General features: G+C 42.0%; 1 long non-coding RNA gene across 1 annotated transcript; it reads left to right on the forward strand.

The window, feature by feature from the left end:
- Window positions 1–6,976: 6,976 nt before the first annotated feature.
- Window positions 6,977–7,719, forward strand: LOC144228036 (uncharacterized). The gene is made up of 2 exons (XR_013334108.1): window positions 6,977–7,131; window positions 7,355–7,719. It is a non-coding gene; the product is annotated as an uncharacterized LOC144228036 (long non-coding RNA).
- The last annotated feature ends 14,136 nt before the right edge of the window (window positions 7,720–21,855 follow it).

Below are 21,855 nucleotides of genomic sequence, written 5' to 3' on the forward strand. Positions count from 1 at the left end.
TGATGTGACGGAGCTTGAATCCTCGAGAAGGCTCAGGAAGCTGTCGGGTCTGTGTCTGTTGACCTCCTGCTTGAAAACATAATTGAATGTAGTTTCAGGCTTCGTTCTGTTGTGAGCTGAGTTGTGTGCCCAGCCTCCAAATGCATATGTTCAAGTCCTGACCCCAGTACCTCAGAGTGTGACCTTATTTGGACATCGGATCTTTGCAGAAAAAAATCAAGTTAAAATGGAGTCATTAGGGCAGGTCCTAATCCAGTATGACTGGTATTCTTATTAAAAGGGGGAATTTGGGGGACATTCACACACAGGGAGAATGCCATGTGAACATAAACTGGTCATGTACAAGTCAAGGAGAGAGGGTTAGAACAGAGCATTTCCTACACAGCCCTCAGAAGGAACCAACCCTGCTTATACCTTGACCTTGGACTCCTAGCTGCCAGAACTGGGAGACAATACATTTCTCTTTTCGAAGCCACTCAGTTGGTGGTACTTTGTTGCAGTGGCCCTAGAAAACTAAAACAGGTCCCTTGGGCAGCAGACTCTGAGGAAGGGATTACCATGAAGGAAGTTTGTAAGGGAGAGCTTTGGGGATGAATTCTTGTGGAAGAGAAAGAAGCAGAGTGGAAAGAGGGAGACATCAAACTGTGATGTAGTCCTGGGGAAGGCCTCAGCTGACTCCATGGGAAGTTCTGGATCTGGGATGGCCCTTCATAGTTGGGACATGGGTCTGGGCCTTTGTACACTTCTGTTGATCTATCACTGGGTGTGTGCTTTCTCTGGAAGGAGGTATGACCTAAGCTAAGGCACTTTTCTTCAGCCAAGGTAGTCTGTGAAGAGGGCTGACAGTGGGGATGGTCTTTTGGGAGCAGGCCCAGCTGTCAGAGGCATGAGTCCTTCATTCCTCAGGAAGGACCTGGGTGGCACATCACAGCATCCACCACGCACGCCTATTATAATAGGTTCGTTGACTGAAGGGTGGCTTGTCAAATTTCATTATTTTCAAAATGGAGTTTACCTTTGTGAGCTGTGGTGCTTTGTTCCGTTCTCCTTTGCTCATCTACCTTAGAGATGAAGCAGGCTGCGGCTCCCTGCCCGAGAGCCTCTTCTGGGAGAGAGGAGAGCTCAACATCTGGACAGAAGGACAGAAACAGCTCTGGATGCTTCAGACAAATAGGAATGGATAGAGAAAAAAGCTTACAAAGGTGCTGAAGGGAACACAAAAGGAGGGACATATTCCCCAGAGATCAGGATACTGGTTTTAGGGGAGTTGGAATCTCAAAGCTTACACTCTCTGCTGAGCTGACGCCATCGGATCTTGCTGCTATTGAGTTTTGCTGTTTCCTCCAAACAGGAACTCAGGACTCCACATTTTGATGCTGGTGAGACAAGGGCTGATACTGCCAAAGCTCAGATTCACCTGGAAGCTTCTGGACCCCATCCCTGCTCGTTCCATTACTACTGCTGTTAGTGGCACCACCAGTAGCAGACAAAAAAAAAAGCCTCTTCCCCCATCTATCTTCTAGATTCCCTTGTAGCAAGGGGACTGGCTCCCAGTCCCTTGCCATTGAGAGGAAAGCATGGAAGAAGAGGCAGGAGTCTGGAACAGCAGACCGTAGTCCAGACAATAGTCCTCTGAGGGGCTAGTCGGAGAGACATTGGTCAATGGATGGTCCTGAGAGGGAAAACCAATGACTGGAGCATCACAGAAAAATGGCCAGGTAACCTCTCCCCAGGAGCAGTGTACAACTCTGGAATTTGAACTGATCATCCGTTGCTCTATACTTACAGCTCCACATCTCTCTTCTCCCTCTGAGGAGAACAGAACTTTCCCAAGCCATCTCATGTCAAGGCCAGCTTGGTAAAAAGGAACTTTGTTTCTAGAGGAGATGTTAATTATGATCTTGTAGAAACCAAATCTACTAGCTCTCAGTCAATATTCTCTTGACCACACCGTGTCACTGGGGCAGCCCTGCCTTCCTTTTCCTTTTTTTCTGGTTCCTGACAAGAATTCTGGGTCACCAAGAAGCACAATGGGACATTGACCACCAAAGGGCCAACTGGATCAACTAAACTACCCAAGCACTTAAATACCTGGGCAAGCTGATGTCTCAGTTGAATTTCTGGTTATTTGATTGAATTCACCAAATAAATGTTCTTTGGACATATTTATTTCTCTGGGACATTAATAAAATAATGTCTACCTTATCATGAATAAAACTTCTTGTGTTTATTATCTATTAACTTTTTCAAAATGATTTGGCACTATTTTTATCCTTCTTTCAGCAGCCTTATGATATATCCTAAATTGTCCTTCTTCATTCATCCATTTGTGCCTTTAGGAAATTGAGGAAATGGGTCCAACTATGGAAAGGAGTTTGTGTTATGTGAAGAAGAAGAAAAAGGAGAAGGAGAAGAAGAGGAAGAAGAAGAAGAAGAGGAAGAAGAAGAAGAGGAAGAGGAAGAAGAAGAAGGAGAAGGAGAAGAAGAATAATTATCTTTATTAAGGAATTTATCTTCACAAAGTAGGGGTCCACTTTTGCAGATAAAGTAACTAAACTTCAGAAAGAAAACTAGTCAGTGATACCAAGACTTCAGATTAGTAAAACCAAGCCACTCCAAATAAACAACTCCTTTCTTATTGAAAACTCAGATGACACATTCAGTAGCATTCAACTCTGAAGAGCCTCCTTAATGTTTCTTATTATCTCAAATATCATCTGACTATAGATTGATATGTGTTTGGTATAAGGTTGCTGTGATGCAATTTCATTTGTCCTCATGGAAGGTGACTGAGCAGGCTTGGTGTTTTCCACATTGCTTAGCTTTGTAGATACAAAATAAGCAATATATTGTATTCCTTCTGCCTAAGCATGTGGTGGGTATAATTTTTTCCACAGACAGCTGAATTCAACAGCCTGTGCGTGGTGGTTCAACATGAGTACAAAATGGTAGGCGAGAAAAGATCCCTGGGACTTCACTAGGCACTGCTACCAGAGCCAGAGAGTCAGATTACATGGCAAATTCAAAGGTTCTGCCAACTCTTACAGACCAGATTCTTCTCACCTGGGAATTTAACCCACCAGCCAGACCCCATGTCGCTCCTGAATTTGAGAGACTTGGTGAGAATTTTATCAAACCAACACTGTAGTTAGTGACCAATAACTGCCACCAAGCATATTGTTTTAGCCACCTAGCAATTGCTTTGAATCATGGAATCTTTCAAATATCTCCTCAAATCATACTTCTGCTTTCAAATAATAAGCTGAACCTATTCTTCTCTCTTGGGAGCTGTTACTACGCTCAGCAGAAGCACTGTTGTTACCATGGTTTCCTTTTGATGCAGGTGTCACAAAGGGGAGAGAGAGTGTGGTTGGAGGAGGCAACGAAGAAGAAGAAGAAAAGGGACCTACCTTGATATTCTTTGTCTGTAGGGTGCCAGCAAGATTTCCACCTGTACGGTGGGGAGGAAGGCCCACTTGGTGAACGATCACCATTGGCAATAAAGGTTTTGTTCAACTCACTTAAAAATTGTGAAGTGTGTTCTGTGCACCAGGCATTTTTTCATTTTAACTCCCAGAATTATGGACTAATTTTTCCTGATATATCTGGGATGTTTCCCTAAGATAGCAAAGAAGAGAAGGCCGTTTTGTGGTACCACAGCTGTATATGGGCTTAATTTGAAAGTATTAGTTTCATTAGTCTTTATATTCTAATTATATCTCCACATTTCGCCCTGTAACACTTTATTGCTCAAACAAGTTCGCTCAGAAAATAATTGCCACGTTCTTGCATAGTGAATATACAAAACAAAGGGCTATTGTGCCAGAGCTGGAAGGAGTGTTTTTTGATTGTTTCTCATTCCCTTCAGTGTTTTCAATAGGAGCCAGCCTTGAATGTTCAGTAAGGCTTCTGAGCAATTGGGAGCCATCAAGTAAACCGTGCCACGGTGTGGGCTTACCTGCGCAGGTTTCTGACTAGTCATCTGCTTCTGTCAGGACTTAAGGACAACATTTATTAAGGTTGTCTTAGGCTGTTGGAAAAGGTGTTGTCTAGTTCTCAGATGCTCTTTCCTCGGTAGAGGCACCTACGTGTTGCCGCCAGGTCCATGAAGTGTCAGGGCCACCAGGACATTTGACCTCCTAACAGTCCCTTTTTATCTTATAAGTCAGAGTACCTCAGCAACAATGTCATATTTTGCATTTGCAAGGTGATGGAATTTTATAGGATAGTTCGTCTTTACTGAGCCCTAGACAAGTAGGGAACCTCCATTGGTACGGCTTTGAAATGAAGAAAATATAATATGAGAAAAATAAAATACTAAATCTCTTGGAATCTCTCCATTTATGATTCAGTTTTGATATGGCACTCAAGAATGATTAATTATCCCAGCCCACATTGGTCACTTCTCAAGGCTGAAAAGAGCAATCCTAGGGAAGTATATGGCAGTAAAGTAGAAATGAGGTGGTTCACTGAAAGAGGCCACGCCACACTGGAAACACCTTCTCTCTATGAGGATCAACATAGGGCATCATCTCTCCATGCCCATCAGGTACTCTTTTGAGACCCTAGGGTACTGCTTCCAGACCAACAATCCATGATATTTCTTGAGCATCTGCAATGTGTCCAACTTTGTATTTGGTGATGTGGTGAAGACAAGAGAGAGAAAACATGGTTCTTAATCTTTAAAAACATCTACAATCTGTATGGAGAGGTAAGGTTTATACAAATGAATTAAGAAAATATCAGATAGTATATAAACCAGTGCGGAGTGTGTTTGGGTCAGTGTTTCTTCTCTTGCCATCAGAACAAAGGAAGGGCAGAGAACATAAAGGCTCAGAATAACCAGGGAAGGCTTCTTGAAGGAGGAGAGGCTTGAATTATAGAACAAAGAAAGAAGGCCTAAAAGGTCCTTTAATTTTGTGAGCTTCCAATTTCCTCAATACCACAGTGGTACTTGATTTCTCCCTTAAGCCACAGTGAACAGGGAAATGCGGAGAGTTTTTGCCTCTGTCATGACCGGCAGAGGACACAAGGCCATGTTGAGATACAGATGATGGCAGGCTCTCTCCCAGGTGGTGACTCACACCTCCACCCTGGGGTGCGAGGCTCAGATGGATGACCAAAAAGTACAGGCTATGGGCTTTCCAGGTGGCTCCTGAACAGATGAAATCAGGACTAGTGTATTTCAAGATTGAGAGATTTTCACGTGGCACAGAGGGCGTACTGATGGAGAGTCTGATCTGGCTAGAAATGAAAGCTCGTTTAAGAAAGGAATAGGAACCAAGGTTTGCTGGGAAGGGTGGTAGCCTCCTGCTAAAGGGTGTTGAGGTTTGACAAGATGCAGTGATTAGGGGAGATTAGTACCTTTTGCTGGGCAGGCTGGTACATGGGCAAAGAAGCCTTTTAGAAATACTTGAATGGAAGTGTCCTCCTGAAAGGACCAGAGGAAGGGAGGAAGCCAGAGTCAGGGAGATGGCTCACAATGCAGATTGTTGGAGCAGAAAAGAAAGGGCGATCAGCAAGATTTTGCAAGTACTAGGCTTGGTGACCAATGTACAAAGTCCACGAGGGAGACTATGAAGAAAAAGGAGGAGGTTACAGAGTAGGCCTTGGCCTTAGCGGCACCCTGCAGCTTCCCAGTGCTCTGTCTTTGAGAGTGGTTTTCCCACCTTGCACACCTGCTGGGTGACAATTCATCTGCAATTCATGATCCCAAAGTAAGTATTCTAAAAAAAAAAATCTTAAGGGGCACCTGGTGGCTCAGTCAGCTAAGCATCTGACTTTGACTCAGGTCATGATCTTGTGCTTTGTGAGTTTGAGCCCCACGTGCTAAGAGCTCAGAGCCTGGAGCCTGCTTCAGATTCTGTGTCTCCCTCTCTTTGCCCCTACCTGCTCGTATTCTGTCTCTCTCTCTCTCTCTCTCTCAAAAACAAATAAGCATTAGAAAAAGATTGAAAATAAAATTTAAAAAAAATCTTTAAAAAAGTTGTGGTAAAATACACATAACATAACATTTACCGTCTTTACTGTTTTTGAATGTACAGGTCAGTAAAGTTCATTCACACTGTTGAGTACCTGTCTCCAGAACTCTTTTCTTACTGCAAAACTGAAACTCTCTAGCCATCATTGAGCAGCACCTCTGCATTTCACTCTCCCACCAGCCCCCGGACACCACCTTTCTACCTTCTGTCTCTATGAATTTGACTATTTTCATACAGTATTTGTTTTGATGACTGGCTTATTTCACTTAATATAATGTCCTCTAGATTCATCCATGTTGCAGCATTTATCAGAATTCCCTTTTAGGCTGAATATAATATTCTACTGTATGTATATGCCATATTTTGTTTATCCATTCATCCATTGATGGACACTTGAGTTACTTCCACCTTTTGGCTTTTGTGAATAATGCTGCTATTAACATGGTGTACAAATACCTCTTCAAGACACTTCTTTCAAATCTTTTGGATATGTACTCAAAAGTAGAATTGCTGGATCATGTGTAATCTTATTTGCAATATTTGAGGAAACTCCATACTGTTTTCGATAGCAGCTGTACCATTAAATTCCCAACAGTGCACAAGAATTCCAATTTCTCCATATCGTTGACAATACTTATTTTCTGTTTGTTTGTTTTAGCCATCCCACTGGGTATGAGGTGGCCCATAGCTGTATATTGAGGATGTGCAGTTTCTCTCACTAGCTATAATCCACTTTCTTTGCCATTTAAGAAAGTTTAGTGGAATACAGAGCTTCTGAGTGACTTTGAAAAGCTATGAATATTGAGTCAGTTCTAATTTGTCTTTTGTAAGGGAACTCATTCCCACACTTCGGTATTCTCTTATGAGTAACAACTTATTTATGATATTCGTCATCAGTTATTGAGACAGAGCAGTCGCTCATGACCTCACAATTGAGAACCACTCCTCACTGAATTGAATTCTTACACACCCAATGAAAACAGCACATTCTCTCCTAGATGGATGGTACAAAAAGCAAAAGGGGAAGAGGAAAAGCAAAAGAACAACAGGAAGCCAATCATGTAACAAGATCTTATTTCCTCCCAAGTGGTTTAATCAGAGACCTTATCAGGAACGACATCCTTCTTCATGTACCGAAACTCGGAAGAAGGTTTGGAACCCACATCACAGCACCTATTACTCCTCTTGCGCCAGTATTTAGTAATTATGTTTTTTGAGAGTGATTCCTACCTGTCCAATTTGGCCATGCAGTAGCATCCAGAGAGGAAAAATTATAACAATAAAAAAGTTTTTAAAATTTTTCTGAGGTTTTATTTATTCAGACAGGCTTTGTTTGATTTAATGGAAATTTATGGGTTTTTTTTTCTTTTCAGCAAGGAATTTACAACTGAAGAGTGCTATAGCCCACTTAAATAGTATTCCAAATACACAGTGGCTTTTCTGGCCCTGCAAAGACTATGAAAAGTGGAAGATGCCAAATGCTAGACATAGCAAAAAGAAACAACATGGAATAGAAAAAAAAACCACAGGCCTTTGGCCAGAGCACCTGGTGACAACTTTCTCCCAGCAATTTCTCCTCAAGCCAAGGGGAAGAAGACAGCGTATACAGATAGGATGATTTCAGGCCAAGAAGAATTCTCCAGTGGATTCTGTGTCTGAATGATTTCCAGTAGTGCCCTACCTGACTGCTTTATCTATAGTCGACGACCTCTTAGTAATAAAAGTGGAGTAGTTTCTATTTTTGTTGTTGTCTTCAATTGTAGTTTGAGTTTTTAAGAAAGACTTGAGGATCCTAGAAACCCAAGGCTGAGCATTTTAAGGCAGGCGATAGTGCTGTGAGGTTATGACACCCCTGGGAAACTCTTCCTCTACTTACCCAATGCTTAGAACCAACTAAAGAGCCTAGGGAAGTCAGAGACTCTGTGCTCAGCCTGTCCCATTCTCCTGGGTGTGGAGCACTGCTAACCACCCAACTATGCAGACGGGTTTCTTTCTAAAGGCCGCCTCACTGGCCCTCCCACACTCAGCACTTGTTCAGATTATTTTCTAAGCCTGCTTGACATTTCTCTCTACCCATTTTTTTCCCCTTTATTAAAAGTGTAATTTTGCTTTTAGGAAACCATTCCTGAGAATAACAGTGAACATACACTCAACTACTGTTGAACTACTATCCTGAAGAAGTGGTATAGGGTAGTGGTTAAGAAGGTGGGCTCTGGGTCAGATCACCTGTACTCAAATCCTGGGTCTCTTTGTCACAAGCTGTGTGACCTTAGGCAGGTCATGTAAACCCTCTGGGCCACAGGTGTCATATCTATAAAACAAGAAGAGTGATACTGTGCCCTGCTCCTTACCCCCTACCCCCAGGGTTGATGAGAGCGCTAAATCATGAGAAGCATTCAGAAGGGCGTGTGCATGTATATGTGCCATGTAGTCATTAGTTATTATTGCCCTCCTGGGCCCTCAGGCCCATTTCCTCCTGTCCAGTTTGTACAGGGGAAAGTACAAAATCCAACTCTATGATCTCTTCTTAATTCACACTTTTAATCTCTTCATATTCCATTGAGGTGAAGTCTGAAGGTTTATGTGCCCTTAAAGCTCTCAAAATATTGACCTACCTATGAAATGGCCTCTCCTCTACCTACTCCTGAGTTATTCTCCTCTTTCTTTATTTCCCACTTTTCTTTTCCTCTCCCTTCTTTTTTTGATGTATCCTCACACCAGAAGATATTACAACCTTCCCCACCTGTCTACGCTCCCAGGGTTCTGGAGGAAACAGAAGTTTAACTCTAGTATGTATGCTTTCCTTTAGTTGAAACTAGAGAAATTAATTTAGCTTTATATTTGTTAAATCTGCTGTACTTTTTTTGTTTGGTCTCTGGAAAAGGAGAGGAAAAAGTTGTTGCTTTGCAATTAGGGCAGCACACAGAGACATACACATCACACACATTCATGTACTTGTTTAATCCTTGTATAGAGTTGATCCATTCTGAGAGCCAAAGGCAACCATGGTAGCCCAAGAAGTTATGGCAAGAGAAGGAGACTGATGGCTCTTCCTGAGGGGGCTTTAGGGAATAGCGCTACCTCTGACATAACCTTCCAGAACCTCCAGAACCTTCTCTGCTTCTCTGTGCACTGCCTCTCTCTCCCCGGCCTCAGGGCTCATTCAGGCTCTGACCTGCCTCCTAGCACCTCCCAGGATTTCTCTGAGGTCCTACCACTCTATGTGTCCCACATGAATATCAGTATCAGTCCCGAGAGAAGCCCTACTTGCTGGGACTACCTCAGTCACTGCCCCCAGGCCTGATGCCTGGCAACCGTCCTAGAAATATACCCAGATGGCCAGATAATGCTTGGTGACAACAGCCTGCAGTGCTGTAACAGCACGTCACCACATGGAGGCCATTGCTTCTAAACTCTGGTGCCCATTCCACATGGGGACCTCAATCAAGCAGAAGACCTGTTCTTTTGAGCCGGGGGCAGCTTAGACATGGTCCCAGAGAACAAGAGTGGGACACTCACCTCCCCAGCTCACTGCTAAGGAAGGAAAGAGCGACTAGGATGGTTCTCTGGGGATTCCCGGGCTGGGTCAGTGCAGAAGCATTCCAATGAGTCACCTTTCTGGTTGCAGACCAGAAGCCCTGCCTGGGAAATGAGCCCTTCAGTAGCAATATGCCAATTGCTGCTTCCTGTCAAGGGGTGGCTGTGTTGCCAGCACAGGTGGGACACAAAACTCATGCACATTTACACGGTCTTGTTTAAAACAGGGCATGCCGTGGTTTGTTGTTGATTTACAATAAATTGAACTCTGCCCTCATTTTTAAGAACCAAAGACATTAGATTCTCTATTTGTACCCTCAGAATGCAAGGTGGCACCTGAAATACTGAATACATAGGACATATCTCTTTGAAGCTTTAGTTCTAAATACATAAGTAGTAAAAGATACTAGCCTTGGACTAACCATCCAGGTGATGTGCTGACTCTATCTGTCTTTAGGAGATTATGGTGGAAACGTTTAAGAAGGGTTCCTTGTGATCTGGTGACTGTTGAGACCTTGACTGTCTCTATAGCCATTCTTGGAGAAGCGGTGATTTCTTGTGGACCCCATGCCCAGCAAGTTGGGAGACAGGGATTTGGAGAAAATGCTGATGAGATTCTATTCTGGAGAAATTTCGGATACATGATTATGTAATCATTGTTATATTCCCACCATGCTGGTGAGTGTTGCTTTAATGTAATAGAAGAAATACAGATGGCACAGAAATGGTGATGAGGTCAGCTTGCTTATAAGCTGAGAACCAGTATTGTTCAATATGGTTCTCTCCAGATTTTAATTTCCTACACTAAGCAGAGCATGTAAATTCACATATAAATTATATTCCACAAATGTGTGTTAATTTATGATTATATTGTGTCTGTGTGCAACCATACCATATTGAGAACTTTCTAATGTGTGGTAAAATTGATTCCTTTGATCTTTATCTCTTCGTCAAGAGTCCAAGCAGGAAGGTTTGCACTGGGTACCAGGGAGCTGGTAACACTGGGTGGTTCACATACCGCTTGAATGTCTCTTATGTTATTAAGCTCTAGATACTTCTTTTGGCCACGCAGATCAGCCAGTTACACATTGAGGTTCAGTGGTCAATTCTCGCCTGCAGAGCAAGAAAAGAGTGCCCCTGTCCATTGGCTCTCCATCGACTGGGAGGAGAGGCAGGCTCTTCATTGACAAGTTGGGCAAATGCTGACATGTTCTTATTTTTCACACAGGGGAACACTGCAGACAGGTTTATGTTGCTACAGACGATATGCACAGTGGCAGCTTCTTCCCCGTTCTTATGCACTGGGCCAAACTACAGTCCTGGGAAAGTGGCTCTCAGATAGAGAAAGGACACATATCGAGCTTCCAATTTTTCAGTCATTTGCAAGTGCATGACTCTGAGCAAGAAACGTAATTTCTCAGAGTATCAATTTGTCTAATGGGGAGATATAATATCTACTTTACGAGATGATGCTTACCTTTAAATGCGATCATGTGTGTGTTATGAACTAAGCACAGGTCCTGGCACATAAGCAGGTGAACGAGAAGCTCTAACGAGAAGCTCTAAGACCTCCATTGTGGATAGCTGAAAAAGTGATAACATTGTTTTCTCTCCCCCAAAACAAGCATACAATAAAACTCCCCAAAACTCAGAAATCCATCTAAAGCAGAAGGTTGAATTCCAGCGTGTTCTGAAGACAGGAGAGGGCATCATCTACACGGACACCATGGGACTGGTCACCCCTCTTGCGTTATACCAGTCAGACACAAGGATAAGGCTGTAGTACAATCTCACTCTAAAGCTTTTACTCAAAAAGAATATGGCCATCCTCAAGTTGGTAAATAGGTTCAAGGGAACTTAACTTACCCTATGAAGTTTGGATAATACCAGTTTATATTTTAAAGAAGATATGCTGCTGCCCCTGTATCATCAATAATAAGGCCATTACCACTTGAAAGTGACTTTCTCCTGAGCTCTGGCAGAGCCATAGGCCAACAGCATGATTCATCTTCTGTTTAGTAACCTCGGCAACTCCCTCGGTTGTGCTTTATTGCCTTGGTGGAAGGAAGAGGCAGAGAAGAAGGGGACGGAGGGGTGGGTAATGGGACACTGAGATCACTGCTCTATTTTGGAAAATTATTATCCTTCATTTCCATGAGAATACCCCCATTTCTGCACAATAGTTTATACTCAATTAATTCCTGGAGACATCACCAGAGATTGATGTGTGCATACTGAATAAGCTTGGGATTCTTTTAATGTTGTTATTTGTTTAGATCATATTTTTGCAGACAACAGTACTATATTAAGTATTCATTAGGGGCATAGAATAGCTATCCTGAAACTATCATTCTTTATTTGATTTGGTTCCTTTGTTCTTATCACAAATGCCATTGACAACGGGGACCAAGAGCTGAGGATCCTACTTGAAGGTATTTTTCTGTGTAAGGTATTGAGATGTTTGCTCATTTTTAAATTTCAACATTTTTAGATAAAAAACAAGGATGAGAAATGATCATCGGAGAGCCTGAGACCTTTGAGATCTCCTGATGTGGATACACCATGGCTATATAAACCATGGCAATGAACATCCAAGTTCCCAGGCCCTGATTGGTTCAGCTGGCATCTGGCCATGTCAATCTTTAGTTGGTTTCACTGTCTAGTAATGTAGGAGTTTATATGTTTTATAAATGCTTATAGGATAGTTGGTGATTGCTGATATGGAATCCATACTGTATGTGCCAAAGAAGCAGACCAGGCCCGTAGTTGTGAGTTTCGTGTTCTCCCTGGAGAGTCAGAGGTACTGAGTGTGTCTGAATGAGTCAATTCATGCCACTTGGGCACAGGTCCCTCCGCTTTGTGTTGGCTGTTGGAAGGACTGAATTGACAGACACCGGAAGTTTTCACAAAGATCAATAACCTCCTCTCTAGCCGTCCCTTGGTAACAGGTTTTTTTCTCCTTCATTTCCTGGTCAGTTGGTAAAGTTAAGTTTTTGATAAAGTTCTTGAAGGACTCATCATTGCCTTAGAAGCTCCAGTCAGTGCCTTCTTCCATGTGACCCTATGCTTTGCGGGGATACTTTTCTTCCTTATCTGGAGGAGTTAAGAGCAAGCAGATTTTCCCTCTGAGATTCTCTCACTGTCATTCTGGGTTCTATTAAGGTCTTGGGTTAGATTTCAGAGGAATTGTTTCATGCTTTGAGCAATTAGTACCTTTTTAAAATTCAGACATCTTTCAGACCCTGTCCCGCAGATCCCTCTGAAATGCTTTTGTCAGGATGGTTTATCTGTCCTGGATCATGTTTTGCCAGCTGCTCCAGCCAGCAGCATAGAGGAAACACTTAGACATATGGTTCAGATGCTTGCATTTTTATCTGAGTAAAATCTATGTGCAAAGACCTCAGAATGTAAAAAGTCAATCAGAGCATATGATGTCAGAATGTTTACTGTTTCTCTCGTGGGGACATTTTCTTGGCATCCCAGTCTGATCTAGGTGTGTCTAATTGTTCCAAAGGCACAGCTGTGTGAGTTTGATTTGCCTGCAGGGAAAAAAAAAAGTCATACCTTCCAATGTCATGGGACAATCTTTAACTTCCCTCTCAGTTCTCACCTTTGAATTTCTATGAAGACTCCAGACTTTAAACTTTTTCTGGCGGCTAAGTATAAAGCATCATTTCCCAGTCAGCCCCAGAGACTGACTTTCAGTGTCTTTGAACTTGCTCTGAAGAACGAGGACCATTCAGATTGGCCTCATCACTTGGACTTTTAAGCATGTTCATAGCCCAGAGCTAAAAGGGAGAAAAAAAGAAAGGGAAGAAAGGAAATTGCTGCTGATTTTTCTCTTTGTGGATGCTTGTGTGACCCTTTCCTGTAGGCTTTTGTGGGGGTGTTGCAGCAAAAGATAGCTTTGCCTCAGACAGCAATTCTGTTGAAACACAACAGGCTCATTTTCCTGGAGCTGAAATAAGCATTTCAACATTGATGTTTAAGGCTCCTCTGAGCCTGATCCCAGGGAAGCAGGAAGCTACTATTTTTAGTTGGGAAAAATACCAACAGGAGATGAAGAGAATTGGGTCATGACCAAGACTTTACTGCTTCTTCAGGTTACTCAAGGTTAATAATGTCAAAGATGCTCGCTAAGCAATGGGCATAGCCCTCTGGGCAATATTCTGACGTGATTAGGTACTCAAGTAATGTAACAGAGCTGGCAAAATCCAGCGAGGGTAGATATTTCTATGAAGAACATTCCTCTTGAGAACTATCTGCTTGGAGTAGCAGGCTGCTCTGCACCCTGTTACCTCCTCATCTCCTGCAGAAAGTGTTCAAGGTGCATGAGCCTGGGAGGTTCTGCTCCAAGCCTTGGAACGCCTATGGTTGCCAACTTTTTCCACAGCTGCCCAGCCCAGTCATCCTGCTTCTAGAGAAGGCCTCCCTTCTTGCTTTGGAGATTGCCACCCAAACACTGCTCTGACAGTGACTCAGCCACCAAACTTCCCTCACTGGCCCATTTGAACTGCTGTTAAAGTACTTACAAAGTAAATAACCCATTCTCAATTATCAACATGCAGAAGAAAACAGAGCCATAATGCAGACCCACCCAACTAATTGCCAAAAGTTTTGTTTTTGAACTGCTATATTTTCTACTGGCAGGGTGTGATCTTTCTTAACATCAGCATAAAACCCCCCCCCCCAACCTTTTCTCATAGTTTTCATGAGCCATTATTATCATTTTTGCAGCTATCAGTAATCAAAGAAGGCCCTTATAAAGGTTCATCTCAGGGGCACTGTGTCAGTTACAAGTAATGAAACTTCAAAAAGGCTTCAGCAGAAAAAGGAATTTATCAATGAGATGTAGTCAGGGTTCAGGAATGGGAGGCTTTGGGGCTCAGTGGATGTAATCACGGCCACTATTGTCATCACATTTTGACTTGATCTTTCATTTTGTTAGCTTAAAACTCTCAATTCCATGTGACAGCATGGAGTTAGGTTCACATTTGTCAAGCAAGAAGAATGACAAGACCTCTGTTAAACACCTCAGCAAAAATCTTAAGATGTCTCACTGACCCATTGGATCACGTGCCCTTCCTAAGCCAATAACTATTGAGAAATGCAATAGTCTGTTTGGATGGCCCAAATCATACATCACAATGAGCCTGGGGTAGAATCATCTCCCCCAGAAGTCCATGGACTGAAAGGAGGAGATGAATAGGTTTCCACTTGATCTTAACCAAAAGGCTGAGAAGCAAAGACGAATAGGATTCCAAATGGAAATAAGGACTGTGTCCACAAGAAGGGGAAGTGGAAACTGAGGGTGGTGAAGAACACACGCACGTCCACCACAGGCATAGGTACCTCTAAGTAACTATGTGTAAATGGTGATGACTTCGTGGTCATCATCACTGAAAGTCTGGGTGAGAGGAAAAGAAGGGGCAGATAGGTGCAAAGATGAATAAAGCAGAATCTTTGACAGTGAGGAACTCAGCATTTTAAATTTTGTTTGGGGCAGAGATAGCTAAGTCATGGTTCAGGTGTTCATGCATCTGCCTCTTGTGTCCAGGGCAGACATCACTAAGGAGCCCTTCCTGTTGAGCTTGGATGTGGTTTTAGAATTCTTCACTCATTGCACTCCAGGCAGCCACTACAAATGAACGGACACTAGTGCTTGAGAAGATACTTACTTTGCAACCTTAGATTGATATTTAGTGAGTTGGACCAAATGAACATTTACTTCAGTGTGGTTGGGTAAAGTAGTCTGGGTGTGAGTTGGAGGTAGAAGACAGCTGATCAGCAATTTGTCACCAGCCACTAGTTGTCTGGAAAACCCTGAAGCTGTGTGAGGAAAATAACAAGCTGATTGTATTTCAAGGTCTTCAGGTATCTAGCTTCCTTCAAATAGGTCAATGAGTATATCACACTCATTTCTTTTCAGAGCATTTTAAATAATACTAGGTGAAAATAACAGTGGATAACTAAACTAATTTTATTTTTTTACAATTTTGTTGAGTTAGATCTTTGAGTGGTGGGCGGGTGGAGGGAGGGAATTCTTCCTTCACATAACTATAGCAGAATTAATCTAGCTCTCTACTCTCAATATTTAGAAATTAGTTGAATGGGAGAGTAAAAGGCCAAATCTGCCATATGGTGATGCGTGAAGCCAGGAAGAAGGATACACAATACAAAATCATGACTGGAGACACAAACATTTTGGAGGCACATGCTTTCTTAGGGCTCTGAGGACAACCATGAAAGCATATAAATTGAGAGAATATGAAGCAATACTTTAAACGTGTCTAAATGTTAGAGGTAAGCAAGCACATTGTAATTCATCTAGGCAACAAATTAAATCAACAAACATTTCTTGAGCTTTTGCCAGGTACAAGTTATTCTTAAATGGTTTGTGAGATATAAAGAGGGTAAGTTCATCCCTTTCCAAAGAAGAGGTAGACAAAATGGAAGACAAGATTTACAAAATGAAAACTTAAATCACAATAAAGCATTTAACAGTAAGAAAACCAATAACTGAAGAGGTGTCAGTAGACAGTGGGTGGTTAATTACCAAGTGAATTATATGAATAATTACAGGAAATTTTTAGGAAGGAGTGATTAGTTCAAGCTAGAGTATGAAGAACGTCCTTAAGGAAGGGCGGAACAGACCTTAGTCTTGGGAGACAAAGTCAGGTTAGGAAGACAGTTTTGGTGCAGAAATCAACCTATGAAAAAGCAAGATGAATAGAAGGAACAAACTATATTTGGAAGAGAATGTGCATATACATGTCTCTGGGATTGATGTGTTGTGTAGACGAGTGGAATGGAAGAGAGGTTGTAAAAATATATTGGGACCAATTGCGGAGCCCAGGCTGGTTTTAGGTGTAATCCAGTAGGTAATGAGGAGTCATGGAAGGTTCCTGAGTGACAGAGTGGTAGGGTCAAACTGTTTGGGGGAAGAATAATTTGACACAGAGTTGGGGGATGAAATGGAGGTTAACAGATATTGGCTGAGGAAACTATTAGGTAACTTTTTCAGTGATACTAGGAAAGTAAAAGGGTCCAAGTTGGTTGTGTTGGTGGTAGAACTATAATCAATATTGTGAAATAAGAGCAAGATGTGGTCCGTAATTAGACACTTTCTGTAGAGGAGGGAGGACACATAAAATTGAAATTTCAGTCTCAAGAGATTGGAATAATGGGGGAATCTGAAAAGGAGACCATTCTGGGCTCAGATAAGAAAAACAGGCCTAGATATTGAGGCTTAGGTGAAGGCACAGTGTCCAAGTACAATGTCCAACATGTCACCGTGTTGATGGCTAGTAAGGTTTTGGTTGGAGGTTCAGGATTCATCTGCATGGAGGAGATGTGTGAAATAATACTTATCATCCAGTTTTAACAATTATCAATACCTGGTCAATCTTGTTTTATCTGCTCTCCACCACTTATCTTCTTGGATGGGGGAGTATTCTGGCTGCCTTTTCCTATGCCTCACTGAAGGTCAACCCTTTTCTTTCTAGCATAGGGCATGTTGTTTCACATGAATTTGGGATGAAAGTGATAAAGCTGAGATTTGAGGAAGAAAAAGATAATTGTTTCTCTTTGGAATTTTTAGACTACTTCTTTATAACTACAACAAAATAAATCGGTTGATATTTCCTATTCTTGGGCCTTCTCCAGCTTCAATTCAGGATATCCCCGAGCTTCAGACGCTGTATGCATATGGTAGGAGCTGCAACTTGGGAATTCCTGTGCTGAGCGCAGACAGCCGTTCTGCATCTCCATCCTCTCTGGCACAGACGTGTGACAGTCATCCTCATGCTGACGGTCACTCAAATCTGGACTGAAGTGTGGAAAATGGGTAGGAGAGAATAGCTGTGGTCTCTGTGAGAAGCAGGGTTTAGAATTAACTGACGTCTGCTCGTCTTGCCTTTGGAGGTATCCAAAGCCATAAAGAGAGAGATCTACTCACAAGAGCTCACCTTCAGGCACCCATGACAGCGGTTGCTGTAAGGTTTTTGGCAGAACGGCAGGGGCCTGGTCCTGTGTCACAAGTAAGTTTTAATTTGCACTTCATGCCAGGCTTTATGCTCCAGAAATATGAAAAAAGAATAGGTTTATGAATTGGTCATCTTCATTTTCAATATCTCTTTTCTTTTACCTTTTATTGCAGCATAACAAACATGCAGAAAAGTGTACATGAATTTCCAAACTGAACACACCTGTGTCACTAGCCCCCAGCTCAGGGGGGAGAGCGTTACCTGTGTCCCTGTGCTCCTGTCCAGTCACTACTGACTCAGGGGTAGCTACTGTCCTGCTCCTTGCAGTGTGCGTTACCGCCAATGCCTTTTACAACAAAATGGCAGTGGAAAGAATTCTTAAGTTGTTTCTTTTCCTGTCCTTCCCCTCCCCACATCCTCCTCTAAAATATAAGCCAACAGCCCAAGAAGTGTGGGAAGTGGCCAGGTAGCAACCATTGGTGAAGGGCATCACTATGGTCTCTTCCTGAAGACACTGTGGAGTTTCACCCTAGTGGCTGCCTTTCCATCCTTGACTGCCTCCCAGGAAACTCTTTGGACAAGACTGCCTTAACCTGATGGTAAAGAATGGATTATTGATGCTTTGCAGCACTCCAATAGAACATGCTGGAATCGAATCCTCCATGCCTGATGGGAGAGATGGAGACTTGCTGGGCTGAGCTGACGTGTGTTGACCACCTTCACTGAGGACTTTTGCTTCCGCGCTGCCCAAAGTCCTCCATCAGTGGATGTACAGCCAGCTTCTGTGCGGCCCAGTTTTCTACCCGCATAGAAAGAGATACAGGCAGGGAAGGCACCTGGGGTTTAGTCATCTGTGTCTCACCAGTCTAGGGTTCAGAGAGAAGAGCAGGAAAGAGCAGAGGTGAAGAGCGAGGGTATTAGACTGTCACTGGCTTCTGTCTTATCTTCACATTGTGTATAATATTGGGATATAATAACATCCACCTCAGAAGGCTGTGATGGGACTCAAACATGGCAATGGATCTGAAGCACTGGGGAGAGCCTCTGGCACATGGTGAGTGCTCGATAAACACGAGCCCTCACTATGCTGTAAGAACCATTTTTCCAATAAAAGCATAAGGGTATTTTAGGTTGTCAGAATACAACACTTGACAGGTTTTTGAATACATGAAATAACTGACCAGGATTTAATTAGAGTGTTTTGATCTATGCACACCTCTTGCTTATGTTTCCAAAGTCAAATTGCCATTTTATGGCATCGATAGCTCAGAGACCCCACCCTGCATGGAGCCGTGGGATGACGGTGGACGCGGTCCTGCTGCAGATCTGCATGTCAGCAGTGGGAGACATCGGAAGACGAAAAACAGTTTGGGCAGAAGTTCTGAAGAAGAAAACCTTCCTTTTAAAGTTTGCAGTAAGGTAAGGGGAAACTGGATTGATTTTCCCATAAGCCCATTTTATATTAAAATGAAGCCTCTTGGGGCACCTGGGTGACTCAGTCACTTAAGCATCTGACTCTTGGTTTCAGCTCAGCTCATGATCTCATGGTTTGTGAGATCCAGCCCTGCATCAGGCTCTGTGCTGACAGCATGGAGCCTGCTTGGGAATCTCTCTCTCTCTCTCTCTCTCTCTCTCTCTCTCTCATACGCCCCCTCTCCCCCCACCCTCAAAAATAAATAAATAAACTTCAAGAAAAATAAAATGCAGCCTCTTAACCACAGACTAGTGGAAGCCACAGTGTCTTCTCGACATGGATCTAGAACGTCTATGGTTCCCTAACAGTCATTGTGGCTGTCATGTTGCTCTTCCCCCATCCCCCTCCTGACCACCGGCCTGGTGTGTCTGCTTCCTCTCTCCAGTCTTCTGGTGGCAAGCTTCGTCAGGGCTCTATTTTTCCTGGCACTCAGTGTCTCTCCTGGACATCCATGTTCTAGGATGAAAGCTCTGTGCCCACCACTTACTAGCTGTACGAATTGGGGCAGATTCTCAGAATTGTCAAGCTTTACTTTTCTCTTTAATAAAGTGGGAGTGTGGACAGCCCTGCACTCACGGGGCTGTTGTGAATAAATGAGATAATGCACGTAAATGGCCTCACATAGAGCATGGCACTCATAGGCACTCAAGAAATCTATGCTGCTGCCGCTGCTGTTAACAGCAGCGGCAGCAGCGCCATTTCTCTTACCATCATTAATTCCTGAGCAACAGTCTTATCAAAAGTCTTCCTCAGGTTCCATGGTATAGCCATCTCCTGAATTTACATCTTTAGGTCATGCGGTTGCCTAATCTATTTCGAGATGCCTGGGCCTCCAAAATGTCTACTCACCCAGCTCAGAATTTTCATATCTATTTGCATCTGAGCATCTAGATGAGAAATGAAAAACTCAACCAAATGCTCAGATATTCAATATATCGTGTACTAACCACTTAGGGTGTTCTCAATATCTGGAGGATTGACTAAAATTTTTAGTCTGAATTCTAGGCACAGATAAGTCACTTTCATATAACCGATTTGTCACAGCTTATTGATACAAAAGACATTTTGATGAATTAAAACAATTTTCAAAATTGTTTATGACCAAGAATTGGGGAAACCACCATATATTCCTGCAAAATGAGGGATCAAATGAAGATTAGGGATGAGGTGAGGATATCTCTTGCAAGTATTGCAGTGTATGTTCCATGATTTTTAAAAAGCTTTTTAAGCCATGATTTAAATTCAGTTAAAGTCACCAATTTTAACGATAAAGTTTAATGAGTTTTGCAAGATAGACACCATCATGTCGAGATATAGGAAATATTTCCATCATCTCAGAAAAGTCTCTCAGGGCCCTTTGTAGACAGTCCTATCTACTACTCCTAGACTTGTCAACCACTGGCCTCCTTCTATCACTGTAATTCTACCTTTTCTAGAATTTCATATGAATGAAATCACAGGATACATAGACTTTGTCTCTGGCTTTTTTCTTCCAGCATATTTTGAGATTCAGCTGTGTGGTTGCATGCACTGGTAGTTCATTCCTTTTTATTATTGAGTAGTATTCCATGGTACCCAGTTTGTTTTTCCATTTGCCAGGTGATGGACCTTTGGGTGGTTTCCACTTTTGGGCCATTATGAATAATGCTGTTATGTACAATTTGTTACGAGTAACAACATGGACACATTTTTATGACATGAATGAAAACCGAGGGGTGAGCAAGTTAGTTTGTATAGTAAGTGTATGTTTAACTTTTGATGAAACTGTCAATCTGTTATTCAAAGTGGCTGAACCATTTTACATTTCAACAGCAAAGTAGGAGACTATCAGCTCCCCATTCTCAACAACACTTTATATGGTTAATCTTCCTTATTTTAGCCATCCCAGTGGGTTTATAGTGGTATTACGTGACTTCAATTTTCATTTCCCAAATCGCTATGATGTTGAGCATCTTTGCACATTCCTGTGGGCCATTTATATATCTTCTTTGGTAAAGGGTCTCTTAAATCTTTTGCCCATTTATTTTTATCAGATTGTTTGTCTTATTATTATATAATAAGAGTTATTTACATATTATTAATGTCCCTTAATAGACACATGTCCTGCAACTATTTTTCCTGTTCTGTGACTTGCCTTTTCATTGTCTTAACAGTATCTTTTGAAAAGCAGAAATTTTCATTTTGATGATGTTCACTTAAAAAATAGACTGTTCTTTTCCTATTCTACCTAGGAATCTGCTTACTCCAAGGTCATATTTTCTCTCATGTTTTCTTGTGAATTTTATGTTGTTTTAACTCTTACGTTTAGACCTAAGATTACTTTGAGTTAATTATCTTTTAGGGGAAGGCCAGGGTTGAGATTCCTTTATTTGCACATGGATATTAATTTTTTATCCAACATCATTTGCTGAAGACTATCCTTGAATTACTTTGACATACTTGATAATTTGAAGAGCTGCATGTTTTCTTTTTTTTTTTTAGTTATGCTAAAGTGTCTCCTCCAAAAAAGGATGCAACAAATTTTTGTGTGCCATTTTTAAAAATTAGAATATTACCAAAAATATACCCCGGGTACAAGGATAATTGTACAATATTGTTTATAATAGCAAAAGCTGAAAACTAATATCTACCAGTAGAAAGAAGGTTAAATAAACTGTGGCTATTCATATAATATAATATTGCAGCCCATAAGAATCCTAATGTTAATCTACATATACGACCAGAGAAAGATATTCACAATATGCCTTAAGGGAACACATATGCATCACAAATAGAATGCCTTATATTCTGTTTTTCCAAAAAAAAAAAACAAAAAAAACAAAAAGAAAACCAATAAAATCATTTATGTAGGTAGAAAAATGAAGGCTATGAAATAGTA

The sequence above is a fragment of the Crocuta crocuta genome, unplaced genomic scaffold, assembly GCF_008692635.1.
Source record: "Crocuta crocuta isolate KB4526 unplaced genomic scaffold, BGI_CrCroc_1.0 scaffold162, whole genome shotgun sequence".
NCBI classification, from domain to species: domain Eukaryota; kingdom Metazoa; phylum Chordata; class Mammalia; order Carnivora; family Hyaenidae; genus Crocuta; species Crocuta crocuta.